Source organism: Pristiophorus japonicus, chromosome 3 (assembly GCF_044704955.1).
Source record: "Pristiophorus japonicus isolate sPriJap1 chromosome 3, sPriJap1.hap1, whole genome shotgun sequence".
NCBI lineage: Eukaryota > Metazoa > Chordata > Chondrichthyes > Pristiophoridae > Pristiophorus > Pristiophorus japonicus.
The window spans coordinates 282,830,925-282,849,832 of NC_091979.1; positions in this window are offsets into that span (position 1 = coordinate 282,830,925).

Consider the following 18,908-nt stretch of genomic DNA (forward strand, 5'->3'; position numbering starts at 1 on the left):
GGTCGCCCATTTACAACTGAGATGAGGAGGAATTTTTTCTCTCAAAGAGTCGTAAACCTGTGGAATTCTCTGCCCCAGAGAGCTGTGGAGGCTGGATCATTGAACATATTTAAGGTGGAGATGGATAAATCTTTGAGCGATAAAGGAGTGAAGGGTTATGTGAAGGAGGGAGCAAGAGAAGTGGAGTTGAGCCCAAGATCAGATCAGCCATGATCTTATAAAATGGCAGAGCAGGCTTGAGTGGCCAAATGGCCTACTCCTGCTCCAAATTCTTATGTTCTTATGTTCATGCAGCTCGCGAAGCACGTCTGTCAACCTGAGCCGGGAGTTGAGTGGCTATTGCTCCAGCTGATTACTTGACTGCAACAAATGTACCAGAAAAGCTCCCACCTCACAGCTGATCACTTTGCTTAGGCAGAAGGGTCAGGAACTGCTCTCCCTCTTTCACTCCCTCCCCACGGCAGGGCACTATTCGGCCCTGGTAACCTTCTATAAGGCAGCATCCATAGCTTGGTGGTCTTCCATGAGGGAAACAATCAACCAATAAGTGGCACGATACCTATCGTGCCTGCAGCACAATCCTCCCGCGTGCACTAACCAAGCCTTGCTTCAAGGGCCATGGACTCATCTCCAGATAGACTTCACTGGGCTTTTCCATAGGCGCAAGGAAATTTTTGGCATGCCCTAGTGGTGGTGGATCAATTCACTAAGTGGATCGAAGCGTTCCCCTGCCACTCAAACACCGCAATCACGGCAGCCAAAATACTCTTAAATCATGTGTTTTGTAGCTGGGGTATACCGGTACAAGTGGACAGTGATTAAGGTTCGCACTTTACCAGTAAAATTTGTACCCACCTGCAGGAAATGTTGGGGATTAAACAAAAACTACATATTGCTCACCATCCCCAGTAGTCCGGAGGGTTTGAAAGGGGGAACAGGACCCTCAAGTTAATGTTAAAAAAATTGTGCGCAAACCGCCCCACTCAATGGGCTAAAATGCTGCCAATGTGCTTAATGGCAATGAGATCCACACCTCATAGAACAACAGAAGTCTCCCTATATCAGGCCATGATAGGGAGACTCATGAAAATGCCAGGCCAGCTAACACTAACAGGGATGAGTCCCCTGACAATGAAACCATGTAGTTCCAAGTGGCTGGAACAAGTGGTTGATCACACTGATCAGATGAATCGATTTGTGGACACGAAATTGGGGAAGTCAAAAAGGCACGTTAAAAGGAACTTTGACAAGAAAGTACATCCCTTTGAGACATCATCATCATAAGCAGTCCCTCGGAATCGAGGAAGACTTGCTTCCACTCTTAGCATCAGTTCTTCTTAGGTAGCTGTACATCTAATACAAGAACCACAGTCTCTGTCACAGGTGGGACAGATAGTCGTTGAGGGAAAGGGTGGGCAGGGAGCCTGGTTTGCCGCACGCTCTTTCCGCTGCCTGCGCTTGATTTCTGCATGCTCTTGGCGACGATACTTGAGGAGCTCAGCGTCCTCCCGAATGCACTTCCTCCAATTAGGGTGGTCTATGGCCAGGAACTCCCAGGTGTCAGTGGGGATGTCGCACTTTATCAAGGAGGCTTTGAGGATGTCCTTGTAACGTTTCCTCTGCCCACCTTTGGCTCATTTGCCATGGACGAATTCCGAGTAGAGCGCTTGCTTTGGGAATCTCGTGTCTGACATGCGAACTATGTGGCCTGACCAGCGAAGCTGATCAAGTGTGGTCAGTGCTTCAATGCTGGGGATGTTGGCCTGGATGAGGACGCTAATGTTTGTGCGTCTGTCCTCCCAGGGTATATGCAGGATCTTGCGGAGACATCGCTGGTGGTATTTCTCCAGCGACTTGAGGTGTCTACTGTACATGGTCCACGTCTCTGAGCCATACAGGAGGGCAGATATTACTACAGCCCTGTAGACCATGAGCTTGGTGACAGTTTTGAGGGACTGGTCTTCAAACACTCTTTTCCTCAGGCGGCCGAAGGCTGCACTGGCGCACTGGAGGCGGTGTTGGATCTCGTCGTCAATGCCTGCTCTTGTTGATAGGAGGCTCCCGAGCTAGGGGAAGTGGTCCACATTGTCCAGGGCCACGCCGTGGATCTTGATGTCTGGGGGGCAGTGCTGTGCCGTGAGGACAGGCTGGTGGAGGACCTTTGTCTTACTAACGTTTAGCGTAAGGCCCATGCTTTCATACGCCTCGGTAAATACGTCGACTATGTCCTGGAATTCAGCCTCTGTGTGCACAGACACAGGCTTCGTCCGTGTGCTATAGCTCCACGACAGAGGTTGGAGTGGTCTTGGACCTGGCCTGGAGACGGCGAAGGTTGAACAGCTTCCCACTGGTTCTGTAGTTTAGTTCCACTCCAGTGGGGAGCTTATCAATTGTGAGGTGGAGCATGGCAGCTTATCGGCGAGCGTTACTTTCCCCATGTGCTTAACACCGGGAATAAATATGACCGCCCGTCCACTTTTTTGGGCGGAATCATCAGAATGGGCGAAATCAACGGCCATAATATCGGCCAGCGTTACTTTCCGCACGGAATTAACGCTGAGATTCAATAATACCGCCCGCCCACTTTTTTTTGTCATAAAGAGCACATTTGGCGAAACTAACGCCCAGGAGATAGCCCACCGTCACTTTCACCACCACGCACACATATCGCCCACAATATCGCTCGTCCAAAAAAAACACCTAGAAAAAGTGGAACTGTTCTGAACGAACACCAGTGGTGTGGCTGGCATTTTTAAAATCGCAGTTCGCTTGATTCAAAAGGCTGCCTCAACTTCAGGGCAGTTTGCATTGACTCCGGAGTTCTTCTCAGGTGAAGTGAACATCTCAATAGACATATTTTCAGGCTCGGGACTATTGGGGCTTTATCCAAGTGTATTTTAGTGAGGAAATCATTGCTTCTGATCAATCGCAATTATATTTTCAATGCATTGTGGCCATCAAACAATAACTGTGCTTAAGCAGTGCTTCAGATGTCTTGACCACTCAGGAGGGGAGCTACAATACAACCCTGAGCAAGTAGGTAAATTCGTGGTCGTGTGCTCAATACTGCACAACTTGGCTATCATGAGGGGCCAAGAAACATAGAAACACAGAAACATAGAAAATAAGTGCAGGAGTAGGCTGTACGACCCTTCGAGCCTCCACCACCATTCAATAAGATCATGGCTGATCATTCCCTCAGTACCCCTTTCCTGCTTTCTCTCCATACCCCTTGATCCCTTTAGCTGTAAGGGCCATATCTAACTCCCTCTTGAATATATCCAATGAACCTGCATCAACAACTCTCTGCGACAAGAAATTCCACAGGTTAACAACTCTCTGAGTGAAGAAGTTTCTCCTCATCTCAGTCCTAAATGGCCTACCCCTTATCCTAAGACTGTCCCCTGGTTCTGGACTTCCCCAACATCGGGAACATTCTTCCCGCATCTAACCTGTCCAGTCCCGTTTCTATGTTTCTATGAGATCCCCTCTCATCCTTCTAAACTCCAGTGTATAAAGGCCAAGTTGATCCATTCTCTCCTCATATGTCAGACCAGCCATCCAGGGAATCAGTCTGGTGAACCTTCGCTGCACTCCCTCAATAGCAAGAACGTCCTTCCTCAGATTAGGAGACCAAAACTAAACACAATATTCCAGGTGAGGCCTCACCAAGGCACTGTACAACTGCAATAAGACCTCCCTGCTCCTATACTCAAATCTCCTAGCTATGAAGGCCAACATACCATTTGCTTTCTTCACCGCCTGCTGTACCTGCATGCCAACTTTCAATGACTGATGAACCATGACACCCAAGTCTCGTTGCACCTCCCCTTTTTCTAGTCTGCTGCCATTCAGATAATATTCTGCCTTTGTGTTTTTGCCCCCAAAGTGGATAACCTCACATTTATCCACATTATACTGCATCTGCCATGCATTTGCCCACTCACCTAACCTGTCCAAGTCTCCATGCAGCCTCTTAGCGTCCTCCTCACAGCTCACACCGCCACCCAGTTTAGTGTCATCTGCAAACTTGGAGATATTACACTCAATTCCTTCATCTAAATCATTAATGTATATAGTAAAGAGCTGGGGTCCCAGCACTGAGCCCTGCGGCACTCCACTAGTCACTGCCTGCCATTCTGAAAAGGACCCGTTTATCCCGACTCTCTGCTTCCTGTCTGCTAACCAATTCTCTATCCACGTCAGTACGTTACCCCCAATACCACGAGCTTTGATTTTGCACACCAATCCCTTGTGTGGGACCTTGCCAAAAGCCTTTTGAAAGTCCAAATACACCACATCCACTGGTTCTACCATGTCCACTCTACTAGTTACATCCTCAAAAAATTCCAGAAGATTTGTCAAGCATGATATCCCTTTCATAAATCCTTGCTGACTTGGACCGATCCTGTCACTGCTTTCCAAATGTGCTGCTATTTCATCCTTAATAATTGATTCCAACATTTTCCCCATGACTGATGTCAGGCTAACCATCCTATAATTACCCATTTTTTCTCTCCCTCCCTTTTTAAAAAGTGGTGTTACATTAGCTACCCTCCAGTCCATAGGAACTGATCCAGAGTCGATAGACTGTTGGAAAATGATCACCAATGCATCCACTATTTCTCGGGCCACTTCCTTAAGTACTCTGGGATGCAGACTATCAGGCCCCGGGGATATATCGGTCTTCAATCCCATCAATTTCCCTAACACAATTTTCCACCTAATAAGGAGATCCTTCAGTTCCTCCTTCTCAATAGACCCTCGGACCCTCGTACTTCCAGAAGGTTATTTGTGTCTTCCTTCATGAAGACAGAACCAAAGTATTTGTTCAACTCGTCTGCCATTTCTTTGTTCCCCATTATAAATTCACTTGAATCTGACTACAAGGGACCTACGTTTGTCTTCACTAATCTTTTTCTCTTCACATATCTAGAGAAGCTTTTGCAGTCAGTTTTTATGTTCCCAGCAAGCTTCCTCTCGTACTCTATTTTCCCCTCTTAATTAAACCCTTTGTCCTCCTCTGCTTAATTCTAAATTTCTCCCAGTCCTCAGGTTTGCTGCTTTTTCTGGCTAATTTATATGCCTCTTCCTTGGATTTAACAATATCCTTAATTTCCCTTGTTAGCCACGGTTGAGCCACGTTCCCCATTTTATTTTTACTCCAGACAGGGATGTACAATTGCTGAAGTTCATCCATGTGATCTTTAAATATTTGCCATTGCCTATCCACCATCAACCCTTTAAGAATCATTTGCCAGTCTATTCTAGCCAATTCACGCCTCAAACCATCGAAGTTACCTTTCCTTAAGTTCAGGACCCTAGTTTCTGAATTAACTGTGTCACTCTCCATCTTAATAAAGAATTCTACCATATTAAGGTCACTCTTCCCGAAGAGGCCTCGCACAACAAGATTGCTAATTAGTCCTTTCTCATTACACATCACCCTGTCTAAGATGGCCAGCTCTCGAGTTGGTTCCTCGACATATTGGTCTAGAAAACCATCCCTAATACACTCCAGGAGATCCTCCTCCACCGCATTGTTACCAGTTTGGTTAGCCCAATCAATATGTGGATTAAAGTCACCCATGATAACTGTTTACCTTTATTGCACGCACCTCTTATTTCTTTTTTGATGCTGTCCCCAACCTCACTACTACTGTTGGGTGGTCTGTACACAACTCCCAGTAGCATTTTCTGCCCTATGGTATTATGGAGCTCCACCCATACCAATTCCACATCATCCAAGCTAATGTCCTTCCTTACTATTGTATTCATTTCTTCTTTAACCAGCAATGCCACCCCTCCTCCTTTTCCTTTCTGTCTACCCTTCCTAAATGTTGAATACCCCTGGATGTTGAGTACCCAGCCTTGGTCACCCTGGAGCCATGTCACCCTGATGCCAATTACATCATAACCTTAACTGCTATCTGCGCAGTTAATTCGTCCACCTTAATTCGTCCTCACATTGAGGCACAGAGCCTTCAGGCTTGTCTTTCTAACACACTTCGCCCCTTTAGAATTTTGCTGTAATGTGGCCCTTTTTTGCTTTTTGCCTTCGGTTTCTCTGCCCTCCACTTTTACTTTTCTTCTTTCTATCTTTTGCTTCTGCCCACATTCAATTTCCCTCTGTCTCCCTGCATAGGTTTCCCTTCCCCCTGCCACATTAGTTTAACTCCTCCCCAACAGCACTAGCAAACATTCCCTCTAGGACATTGGTTCCGGTCCTGCCCAGGTGCAGACTGTCCAGTTTGTACTGGTCCCACCTCCCCTAAAACCGGTTCCAATATTCCAGGAATTTAAATCCCTCCCTTTTGCACCACTTCTCAAGTCACGTAGTCACGTGAGCTATCCTGCAATTCCTACTCTGGCTAGCGTGTGGCACTGGTAGCAATTGAGGTCCTACTTTTTAATTTAGCTCTTAAGCTCCCTAAATTCGTCTTGTAGGACCTCATCCCGTTTTTACCTATTTCTTTGGTACCTAGATGCACCACGACAACTGGCTGTTCACCCTCCCTTTTCAAAATGTCCTGCACCCGCTCCGAGACTTCGTTGCACCAGGGAGGCAACATACCATCCTGGAGTCTCGGTTGCGGCCGCAGAAACACCTATCTATTCCCCTTAAAATTGAATCCCCTACCACTCTAGCTCTCCCTCTCTTTTTCCTGCCCTCCTGTGCAGCAGAGCCACCCATGGTGCCATGAACTTGGCTGCTGCTGCTCTCCCCTGATGAGTCATCCCCCTCAACAGTACCCAAAGCAGTGTATCTGTTTTGCAGGGGGATGACCGCAGGGGACCCCTGCACTACCTTCCTTGCACTGTTCTTCCTGTTTGTCACCCATTCCCTATCTGGCTGTGTACCCTTTACCTGCGGTAAGACCAACTTACTAAACATGCTATTCACGTCATTCTCAGCATCGTGGATGCTCCAGAGTAAATCCACCTGCAGCTCCAGTGTCGCAATGCGGCTTGTCAGGAGCTGCAGGCGGATGCACTTCCTGCACACATAGTCGTCAGGCACACTGGAAGCGTCCCTGACTTCCCACATAGCACAGGAGGAGCATAACATGTGTCTGAGCTCTCCTGCCATGACTTAACCCTTAGATTAACTTAATTTGGCAACAACAATGCTAAAAGGTTACTTACTGATAAAGAAAAGAAAAAGTACTCACCAATCACCAGCCAATCACTTACCCCCTTGGCTGTGACGTCACCTTTTGATTTCTTTCGACTTCTTTTGGGCCTTTTATAGGCCTCACTAACGCTGCTCCCTGACTACCTCCTCGACACTGTTGCCGCTGGGCCTTTTATAGGCCTCACCAACGCTGCTCCCCGACTGCCTCCTCGATGCTGTTGGCGCTGGGCCTTTTATAGGCCTCCCCAACTGCCTCAACATTCCCTTGACAAATCCATGCTGATTGTTCTTGATTAATCCATGTCTTTCCAAAGATTTATTTTGTCCCTCAGGATTTTTTCCAATCATTTTCCAGCAGGCACTGATGCTCCACCTCAGAAGAGAGAGGAAGAAGACGAAGAGGGATTGAACGCTGACCTAGGGCCAGACAATCAGGCTGGCTATGCAACCATGCCCATGACCCCCTCCAGACTGCAAGAAAGGGCCCGTGGTGGCTTCATAGCTGCAAGACTCTTACGTGAGAAGCTGATGACTGAACGATTTGCCTGAAAGTGCATTGATGTGAGTGACAACGCTGACACGCTGCTGTGTGTGTGCAGCTCAGACAGTAATGGTGCCCATCAACTTGGTGCCAGTTAAAGTTTATGTTGATTAATGTTAAGTTGTATTTAACGCTTTCATGTTAAGGAATCACCAGTGTGTAATGGTGCAACTATCTGAGACAATGTGCAACAAGGTTATGTTCAATAAAAATTTTTTTATACCAACATTGGTCTGAAATCATAAGTTTCACAGGCAATAACACCCAACCCCCCCACCCACACCCCACTTTTTCCACCATTGACATCAATCAAATGTTCAACATGTCCAGCAACACAGAATACAAAGGCAACGTAGGAGCGTGGTCCCCAGTCCCCATACATTCCAACAAATTGCATTCACCCAGATGGAGATATAACACAGCCTTCACCTGCGGACATGCACCTCACTTTCCTTCCCCCCTCCCCTTCTTCTCCCCACCTCTACCCCTTCCCCTCCTCGCTCTACGGCGCCTGGCCGAGGAGCTCCTCAGGCGGTGCCTCATTGCGGGGGAATGAAGGCAGATGCGGTGGTTGCACGGGTACGGGTCCGGGGGGTGCCGAAGGGGCAACATTCTCTGATGCAGAAGCAGGATCTTGGTCCTTACACTCATCTGTCGTTTGCAGTGTTGGTGTGGAACTTAGGGGTGGAGTGCCACGCTCGGGGACCACTGGGAGGCCTGTGGCAGCAGTGTTCCTGGCTATTGCGTTCAGGGACTCTGCCATCCGTGGAACGTACTCGGTCATGGTGGCCAGCTGTCGGGATATGCCCCCCAATGTTTCGATGAGCCGGTCACCAATGTCTACAGCCCTCCTGGATAACTGTACCATCTATCCACTGTCATGTGGTGCTCATGGAACAGACCTGCCACATCCACAAGTCCTCCGCGGGTCAGCGCCATCCTGGGGACAAATGGGGTGCCCTGTGGCGAGGTGCTTGGAGCCGGTACCTCCAGAGTGCAGGCAGGAATGACTGGAGGACCACTAAATGGCCTTAGGGTGGAATGGCTTCTAGGGCATGGCGATGTAGGTTCCTTGAAGTCAACGCTCTCATCTGTGGAGAACAGACCCAGCGGATTGACGGGCGGGAATCGGAGCTCCTCAGCACCAGATGTCGGATCGTCCGGAGTGTCAGGCCCCGCGCCCCCACCTTCTGGTCTCTGTGGTCTATGGCTGAGCTGCAAAACACAAATGAGGTTATTAGAGGAGAAGGGGGTGCTAGGGTCACAAGGTGAGTCCAGCGCTACACACAGCATATGCACGACAAAAGCACCACCGCTCTCAAAATCTTCGCAGACATCACATTTCATGACCATCAACACATTTGCATTGCAATGATTTTCATTAGGCCAGCATTATTTCTATGACAATTTTAGAAATCATCTATCATATACGATTGTTCGGATATGAGTGGATGTGGCATCTATTGACTTCACATCACACAATGGTGTAAGCTTTACTCAGGTGGCACCACTTCAGGGTCTGCAGATGCATCTGTGGCTGTCCAGGGGTGCTTCCCCATGAGAACGAGCACCCGCTCCTCCATCCCAGTGATGTTGTTGGGGACTGGCAGTCCCCCGCCACCCGTTCGCCTCTGCATGGACCTCATTGTCGATAGCTTCTTCTGTAAAAGGTGACAGAATGACATGGCATGAGATCATTGCGTGATATCATTGTTAGGTACTGTCACAGAGACTGATACAACAACAACACATAGCCCACAGATATAATCATGATTATTATGAAAATTATCATTCTTTACCTAAAGATGTACACCGTGACCGCAGGCTTTGAGTAAAACATTCCTGGTAAAAGTGAAAGACCTCACATCTGCTGATAGTCACTCATGACTGTTACAAATCAAATTATATAAATACATAAATACATGTAATACTTACTCTTGCGGATCTCACAAGGTTATTCCATTGTTTGCAGCATTGGTTGCCCTCACAAACCTCATTTTTCGCTGACGAGACCACCTCTGCTATCTCGATCCATATACTCTGGTAGGCCTTTGGGGTGGCCTTCCGATGCCCTCCCTGTGTCAAACCACCCCAGCGTAATCAACCTCCTGCAGGAGGGAGGCATTTGCCTCATCCGAGAACCTCATGGCTCTTTTGCACCCTCCAATGTGCTCCTCTCCCAGCTCACTCCTCTCTCCAGCATCAGTCTCCACACGTGCTGTGATGCCTCCTCCTCTCTCTCCATTATAGGCCAAATTCGGTCAAATATGTGGCTGGTAACAGCTAATTTTTGTTTTCCATTTGCTGTGAAGCTTTAAAGTCTCCCTCCTTCCTCCCAAAGCAGCTACACCAACCCAGACACGTCTTCAGACCTTTGAGCTTCCTCTCTCTCGGTCTCCTCTTCTGCGCATGTCATGATGACCCTTAACCTCCTGAATCACGGGAATCGAGCGTTGCCATACAGTTGCTAAGGATAGCCACACTTTACGGCAGAAGGTCAAAAACATTTTACACTACCGCCCATTTGATATTGCTCGCGGTAACGCCCATTTTCAAAAATGGAGACTAGGTGCTTTGAGAATGGGCGAGAAGCCGGCGATCTGAAAACCTTTTTTTCCGTCCACGTCGAAAATAATGCCCATTTTTGGGCAATAAGCACAAAAGTGGAGGTTCTAACCCAATGGAGTTAAGAGATATAAAAAAAGGAAAACCAAAGCCTGTTCTCTCTCTTTTGATGATCACGTGGCAAAGCAAGAAGCCTCCCTCTACAGACGCAGACCAAGAAGCAAGGAAGAAGACCATGAGATTTGCTTGACTCAGAGGGAAGTATATATCTGTTTAAATCTGTAGCTCATTACATTACCTGTTGTATTTAAGTAGAGTCCATAGGATACATGTTGACTGTTGTTTTGTAACAATAGGCTACGTGCATGTGTGTGTTTAATAAACTTATTCCAAATTGTTTTAAAAGAATTGATCTTGCTGTCAATTTAATGCCAGAGAGATTTAGAAATCTGATAAAATTGAGGATTCATCTGGGTTCTGGCGAGACGGTTTTAGATCATTCTTTAAAACAATTGGAAATCTTGGGATCTGTGGGAGAGTGAAGAGATGAGTTAGATATGCCATTATGCACATGATGACCTTTCAGTGGCTGATGATATGAGTTACCATATGAGTGACTGCTGTATGCCATGCAACTCTATATTATGTAATTCTTTCACTGGGTTGCTGAGATGTCCGCCTCTCTCCGTCTCCCACCTCCAACTTCTCAGCCACTCTTGAGACTTCCAACTCAGCCTCCTCTGCTATTGTGAGGGTTGCAAATGATGGAGGGCCTCTTCCAGTTCTCTCCCTCTTTCTCCGATTGCATACTCTATTGTGTCAGCTGTGGCTCAGTGGGTAGCACACTCACCTCTGAGTCAGTAAGTTGTGGGTTCAAGTCACACTCCAAAGGACTTGAGCACATAAATCTAGGCTGACTCTCCAGTGCAGTGCTGAGGGAGTGTTGCACTGTTGGAGATATTATCTTTTGGATGAGACATTAAACTGAGTCTATTCTCTCAGGAAATTAGGGGTGCGTGCAATAAAGGTGCAGCAGTTATAATGGGTGACTTTAATATGCACATAGATTGGGCTAACCAAACTGGAAGCAATACGGTGGAGGAGGATTTTCTGGAGTGCATAAGGGATGGTTTTTTAGACCAATATGTCGAGGAACCAACTAGGGGGGAGGCCATCTTAGACTGGGTGTTATGTAATGAGAGAGGATTAATTAGCAATCTCGTTGTGCGAGGCCCCTTGGGGAAGAGTGACCATAATATGGTGGAATTCTGCATTGGGATGGAGAATGAAACAGTTAATTCAGAGACCATGGTCCAGAACTTAAAGAAGGCTAACTTTGAAGGTATGAGGCGTGAATTGGCTGGGATGGATTGGCGAATGATACTTAAGGGGTTGACTGTGGATGGGCAATGGCAGACATTTAGAGACCGCATGGATGAACTACAACAATTGTACATTCCTGTCTGGCATAGAAATAAAAAAGGGAAGGTGGCTCAACCGTGGCTATCAAGGGAAATCAGGGATAGTATTAAAGCCAAGGAAGTGGCATACAAATTGGCCAGAAATAGCAGCGAACCTGGGGACTGGGAGAAATTTAGAACTCAGCAGAGGAGGACAAAGGGTTTGATTAGGGCAGGGAAAATGGAGTATGAGAAGAAGCTTGCAGGGAACATTAAGACGGATTGCAAAAGTTTCTATAGATATGTAAAGAGAAAAAGGTTAGTAAAGACAAACGTAGGTCCTCTGCAGTCAGAATCAGGGGAAGTCATAACGGGGAACAAAGAAATGGCGGACCAATTGAACAAGTACTTTGGTTCGGTATTCACGAAGGAGGACACGAACAACCTTCCGGTTATAAAAGGGGTCGGGGGGTCTAGTAAGGAGGAGGAACTGAGGGAAATCCTTATTAGCCGGGAAATTGTGTTGGGGAAATTGATGGGATTGAAGGCCGATAAATCCCCAGGGCCTGATGGACTGCATCCCAGAGTACTTAAGGAGGTGGCCTTGGAAATAGTGGATGCGTTGACAGTCATTTTCCAACATTCCATTGACTCTGGATCAGTTCCTATGGAGTGGAGGGTAGCCAATGTAACCCCACTTTTTAAAAAAGGAGGGAGAGAGAAAACAGGGAATTATAGACCGGTCAGCCTGACATCGGTAGTGGGTAAAATGATGGAATCAATTATTAAGGATGTCATAGCAGTGCATTTGGAAAGAGGTGACATGATAGGTCCAAGTCAGCATGGATTTGTGAAAGGGAAATCATGCTTGACAAATCTTCTGGAATTTTTTGAGGATGTTTCCAGTAGAGTGGACAAGGGAGAACCAGTTGATGTGGTATATTTGGACTTTCAGAAGGCGTTCGACAAGGTCCCACACAAGAGATTGATGTGCAAAGTTAGAGCACATGGGATTGGGGGTAGTGTGCTGACGTGGATTGAGAACTGGTTGTCAGACAGGAAGCAAAGAGTAGGAGTAAATGGGTACTTTTCAGAATGGCAGGCAGTGACTAGTGGGGTACCGCAAGGTTCTGTGCTGGGGCCCCAGCTGTTTACACCGTACATTAATGATTTAGATGAGGGGATTAAATGTAGTATCTCCAAATTTGCGGATGACACTAAGTTGGGTGGCAGTGTGAGGCTGCAGAGCGACTTGGATAGGTTAGGTGAGTGGGCAAATGCATGGCAGATGAAGTATAATGTGGATAAATGTGAGGTTATCCACTTTGGTGGTAAAAACAGAGAGACAGACTATTATCTGAATGGTGACAGATTAGGAAAAGGGGAGGTGCAAAGAGACCTGGGTGTCATGGTACATCAGTCATTGAAGGTTGGCATGCAGGTGCAGCAGGCGGTTAAGAAAGCAAATGGCATGTTGGCCTTCATAGCAAGGGGATTTGAGTACAGGGGCAGGGAGGTGTTGCTACAGTTGTACAGGGCATTGGTGAGGCCACACCTGGAGTATTGTGTACAGTTTTGGTCTCCTAACCTGAGGAAGGACATTCTTGCTATTGAGGGAGTGCAGCGAAGGTTCACCAGACTGATTCCCGGGATGGCGGGACTGACCTATCAAGAAAGACTGGATCAACTGGGCTTGTATTCACTGGAGTTCAGAAGAATGAGAGGGGACCTCATAGAAACATTTAAAATTCTGACGGGGTTGGACAGGTTAGATGCAGGAAGAATGTTCCCAATGTTGGGGAAGTCCAGAACCAGAGGTCACAGTCTAAGGATAAGGGGTAAGCCATTTAGGACCGAGATGCGGAGGAACTTCTTCACCCAGAGAGTGGTGAACCTGTGGAATTCTCTACCACAGAAAGTTGTTGAGGCCAATTCACTAAATATATTCAAAAAGGAGTTAGATGAGGTCCTTACTACTAGGGGGATCAAGGGGTATGGCGAGAAAGCAGGAATGGGGTGCTGAAGTTGAATGTTCAGCCATGAACTCATTGAATGGCGGTGCAGGCTAGAAGGTCCGAATGGCCTACTCCTGCACCTATTTTCTATGTTTCTATGTTTCTATGTTTCTAAAAGATCCCATGGCACTATTTTGGGAGTTATCCCCATTGTCCTGGCCAATAGTATCCCTCAATCAACATACCAAAAAGCAGATTATCTGGTATTATCATGTTGCTGTTTGTGGGAGCTTGCGGTGTGCAAATTGACTGGCACATTACAGCAGTGACTACACTCCTAAAATACTTCATTGGCTGTAAAGCGTTTTGAGACATCTGGTGGTCTTGAAAGGCACTTTTTAAATGCAATTCATTCATTCATTCTCTCTTTCTCTCTTTCTCTCTTTCTCTCTTTCTCTCTTTCTCTCTTCTCCTGCAAGGAGGAAAAGAAGAGAGGTTGAGTGAGAATAATGGAATGAGTGTATGGAATGGATGGGTTACATTTTTAGAGGGAGACTATGATGGATTGGGGTGGCAATGCCAAGTGGGCACCATGTGTGTTAGTTGATATGATTGCACAAGTATGAGGCTGAGTGTGAGGGTGGCTTGTAAGGTGGGGATGTGATAATGTAGATGGAGAGAGAGGGATGGGTGGACATGCAAAGTATGTTGGTGTGAGTAAGGATGTGCAGGAGCAGGGGAGGGGTGGCAGACTGATGCGGATGTGATGAGAGGCACAGCAGGATGAAGGTGAGTGTGGCTTTGTACTAAACTTTCCAGATCTAATGAAATAATTGAAACGGTTACGGCACTGCACCCAAGTCCTCCTGAACACATCCCTGCTTTTGCCCTCCTCTGCAATTTGGATCCAGGCTCTTTTTGTCTTATGGGGAGGTCTCTTCCGCCCATTGGAGGATATGGAGGGTATCATCGGAAGACCTGGATGCAGCTCTCTACCTCTGTGCACCCATCTCTCCAACTGTTTGGAGCAATGAAAACCTCCAGTGTGCTGCCTGCACACTCCTAGATGAACCTTCAAATGAAATATGGCCATAGCTCCTTTAAATATACCGACTGAAAATGCATCATGGATGACATCAGCAGACCCGCACCATTTAATAGGGTCGGGTCACATGCAAGGCGGGCATAATAGGCCCCATTATCAGAAAGCAATTTTATGCAGCAGGATAGAAGCAGCAACGGGGTCGTGACCTGCCATGCCAACCCCCCACCCCTGACCCGCCCAGGTACAGAAAATTCTGGCCTTAAATTGAATTAAGTTTAAAGAGAACTCAGGAGGTCCAACTGTGAACCACATTAAACAGGCATGCTTTGTCAAACTTAAGTGGCAGCGGACCACTTCTTCTGGGGAGTCTCACTCTGGTTCACTTCAGACTCAGGCCAAGCTCTGACTCTGGATTTGCACTGCTTAACAGTTTAACGTTGGTGCAAAGCCAAAAATTGCTTTGCACCCATGCTAAATTTGCAGTAAAATTTGACACTTAGTGGTTGGTAACGGGGGCAAGATTGGACTACGCCAGTGGTGCAAAACAGGCTCATAACGAATCAGCTGCCCTTTTTACAAAGTGTCTGATTTTCTTTTCCATTGATTTCAGTCCTATTGCAAACTTCACTATAATTTAAGTTGCTATGATGACAGCAGCCAGGACTTGCACACAACAAAAAAGTTCTTGAAACCATTTTCTTGAAACCATTTAAAAACAAGTTAAGGGCAATATATCCCTAAGTATTGCTTTGCAGTAAGTTAGTGACAATGGAAATGAATTCCTGTTAATCTTAGCATAGTTAATTTAAAGCAATTGTTAGTCAGTGAATCTCAGTGCAGACCATTTTCCCCATGAACTGATTTGCAGTTCATTGCAGACCGAATGAAAATCTGCTCTACTTCTGACAGCTGTTAAGTCTCCTAAGTGGGATCATTTGAAGCTATATCAGCCCAATATTGCCCTCGGATTTGCCACTCTTGGCACTAAACCAGCAATCTCATTCTTATTACAAGGACAGATGGTGTGGAAAATTGAAATGTCACACTGGTTCAATACAGTATGTTTTTTTCTGAGACTAGAGATCTTGGTCTGCTGTCAGGGGTATGCTGGTATTAGATCTAACTGGGGCCAAAAACTGACCTGGGTGAACTTGGATGCAAAAGTGTGAACATTGTCAGTTATTGAGCGCTTTCCCTTTAACTTACTGAATACACTGACACAAAAACAGCTTAACATGGGTACACTGTGCTGATGGGTGGCAGAGTTTGATCTCAAAACAGCAGTAATTTGATTTAAAGAAATAATAAATGTGTGGAGGATTGCTGTGGTCAATAAATGCAGCAACATTGTGAATGCATTCCTCAAGATTTCATTTGGTCAGTCATTTCTGTCAAAATCATAAATGTTCATCATTTCATTGGAAATACTAACCGAAAAAACTTCTGAGTACAATTATAATAGCGCTATCCACAGGAACTAAAACAATAAACAATAAATTGTGAGGAGGACACAAAAAAATCTGCAAAGGGATACAGACAAGCTAACTGAGTGAGCAAAAATTTGACAGATCCAGTATAATGTGGCAAAATGTGAGGTTATTCACTTTGGCAGAAAAAATAGAAAAGCAAATTATAATTTAAATGGAGAAAAATTGCAAAGTGCTGCAGTACAGAGGGACCTGGGGATCCTTGTGCATGAAACACAAAAAGTTAGTATGCAGGTACAGCAAGTAAGTAGGAAGGCAAATGGAATGTTGGCCTTTATTGCAAGGGGGATAGAGTATAAAAGTAGAGAAGTCCTGCTACAACTGTACAGGGTATTGGTGAGGCCACATCTAGAGTACTGCATACAGTTTTGGTCTCCGTATTTAATGAAGGATATACTTGCATTGGAGGCTGTTCAGAGAACATTCATTAGGTTGATTCCGGAGATGAGGGGGTTGACTTATGAGGATAGGTTGAGTAGGTTGGGCCTCTATTCATTAGAGTTCAAAAGAATGAGAGGTGATCTTATCGAAGCATATAAGATAATGAGGGGCTCGACAAGGTGGATGCAGAGAGGATATTTCCACTAATAGGGGAAACTAAAACTAGAGGGCGTAGTCTCAGAATAAGGGGCCGCCCATTTAAAACTGAGATGAGGAGGAATTTCTTATCTCAGATGGTTGTAAATCTGTAGAATTCTCTGCCCTAGAGAGTTGTGAAGGCTTGGTCATAGAATATATTTAAGGCAGAGATGGACAGATTTTTAAGCGATAAGGGAATAAAGGGTTATGGGAAGTGGGCAGGGAAGTGGAGCTGAGTCCATGATCAGATCAGCCATGATCTTATTAAATGGTGGAGCAGGCTCGAGGGGCCAAATGGCCTACTCCTGCTCCTATTTCTTATGTTCTTAATTCCTCCTGCATGGTATCATGTGGAAACAAAGCACAGTTTGGCTCTATTCTATTAAGATATATGTTGATCATTTGTACTTTTTTAACTTCAAGCTATTGTTGTAGGTCTAAAACAGGAAGTTACGAAATTGCCTTGTACTAATACATGAGCTGAGAAGTGTAAAAATCTAAAATGAAAACATAAAACAAATATCAATTTCACAACACACCCCATCACTACCTTATACAATGGGTATGAGAGGCATGTTGTGCAAGCGAAGTTAAAAATGAATTTGTTTTCACCAATTTCACCTATTTCCATTACATAGCTCTGTCATTTTGTTCAATATGCTAGTTCTTATATCACTTCTCATCTTATTCTGCCAAAATTCTATCAGTTATTATTGTTAAATATTTCAGTCCCATAATTCTGCTACACATTTCCATCATGTTATTCGCTTTTGTCACTTAGTTCTGCTGTCTTGTTCTGTTGACTCATTCTGTGGATTGGCTCTTCAAGTCCTATCTTCTGTTAATGATTTCTGTGGATTAGTTCTTAGAATCTACTTGTCCTGCTGATTACAGTTACAGCTCTATACTCCCCCCCCCCCCAATTACTGTAATTCTGTGGATTAGTTTGTCAATTAGTTTTGTCAATGATTGCTAGTGATTAGTTCTTATAGCTCCATATTAGTTCTGTCATTTAGTTTGCTGATTAGTTAGCTAATCTTGGCTATTTTGAGAGGAATAATTATTTGCAAACTGGTTTATTTTGTGGCTCTCATATTTTGTATAGACTGACTGCTGTTCAATTTAGACTTGTGTATTTCTTTGACACAGTACAATATTTAATGCCGATTTACTGATGCATAATAACTGATTTGTATTGCACATTAAGTTTCACTGTGGAATTTTTTTTCATTGTGAAACTGGTGTGTTTTCCTTTTATTTTTACTGTGAATTTTGTTTTAATATTTTGCACTTGTCACCAATGTACCCTAAAGCATATTAGTGAAGGTAGTGACTGTAATCCTGTAATTTGCCAAAAAAATGATCTCCCAGGTCCATAGTTTTCATAATGTCAAATAATCCAATCCAGTTCTTTGAATGAACGACATGTTTGATTTTTGGTGCTGTACCAGCTGTCATAAGATGGCTTTTGTCAAAAATTGTTAACAAAACACAAAGGAAACTAAACATTGCCCATGAGAAATACACAACTGTAATTTGAGAAAAAGCCGTGTTCTGTTGAGAGCTGAAATCACCTAAACAAAGCAATTATAAAACCTTGATAATGTTTGTTCAATGAGTGCATATGAACCATTTAGATATTGGGTCCTAAATTAGCAAGCTATACAAAATTACCTTATAAAAGTTTTGAGTGTGACAATCACATTTCCGATAACAGACTGGCTGAATTCTCCTCCTCTTGTGGTGGGTGGGTGAGGGTGGGGGGATGGGGGTATTGTGGGCTGATTTTAAAGCATGCTTCTGTGAAACCACTGCTAACCCACTGTAGTTTCCTCCCAGAAGCCTCATGAGCCATGCAGCATAGTTTAGTGGCCAGAAAACTTTGCTTCATTGGCTTACCACTGCTGGGAGGCAGGGAAATAGAGTTCTGGTGCTGCCTTTAAAGGGGCAACATTACTTTTCAGCGAGAAGAAGGAGCAACAGTCTTTGTCAGCAACTGGAAGGCTCCTCAGATTTTCAAATCGATTTGTGGAGTTGCTGCTACAGAAGTGAAGGCCAAGAAGTGCTGTCAAATGGGCACTGAGGGCAGGAGGTCCCATTAAGAGTGGTGCAGTCTGTCAGAAGGGAGGTGGCAGAGGCATTGCAGTCTCCATCAGCCTAAGAACTTCCACATATTTCAGAAAGAAGTTAAATGATCTCAC